Source organism: Trichechus manatus, unplaced genomic scaffold, assembly GCF_000243295.1.
Source record: "Trichechus manatus latirostris isolate Lorelei unplaced genomic scaffold, TriManLat1.0 scaffold00076, whole genome shotgun sequence".
In the NCBI taxonomy this organism is placed as follows: Eukaryota; Metazoa; Chordata; class Mammalia; order Sirenia; family Trichechidae; genus Trichechus; species Trichechus manatus.
In genome coordinates this window covers 13,302,851-13,303,605 of record NW_004444012.1, presented here as the reverse complement: position 1 = coordinate 13,303,605, position 755 = coordinate 13,302,851, and positions in this window count along the sequence as shown.

Below are 755 nucleotides of genomic sequence, written 5' to 3'. Positions count from 1 at the left end.
AAATGACAACAACATCAGAACAAAAAAAGAAAGAATAAACGGTGTAGGTATAGAACCTTCTAATGGAGAGGAAGGCAAGGCGATACCAAGTATCTTCAAACTTAGAAAGATAAGGGTAAATTTCAAGGTAACCACAAAGAAAGTTAACAAGCCTACTCATAAAAATAAAGAGGAAAAACATAAACTCTCAGTAAAAACAAAAACAAAAGAAATGAAAAAAAAATCCACAAACAAAAGGAATTCCGCACAGCAGAGTAAAAGGAACAAAGAAAACGTCAGCACCACAAAAAAAAGCACTACAAAATGACAGCAATGAACTCACATCTATCAATAATTACACTGAATGTAAATGGCCTCATCGCACCCATAAAGAGACAGACAGTGACAGAAGGGATAAAAAAACAGAATCCATTAATATGCTGTCTACAAGAGACACATCTTGGAAACGACGATGTAAATTTATTAAAAATGAAAGGATGGAAAAAATATACCAAGCAAACAACTACCAAAAAGGAGCAGAAGTGGCAATACTAAAACTCAGATAAAATAGACTTTAAAACAAAAACCACCATAAGAGACAAAGAAGGGCACTATATCATGATTAAAGGGACAATCCAGCATAGAGACAAAACCATTACACACATCTACACATCCAATGACAGGGCTCCAAAATACATAAAACAAACTCTAACAGCACTGAAAAGAGAAACTGACAGTTCCACAGTAATAGTAGGAGACTTCAACACACCACTCTC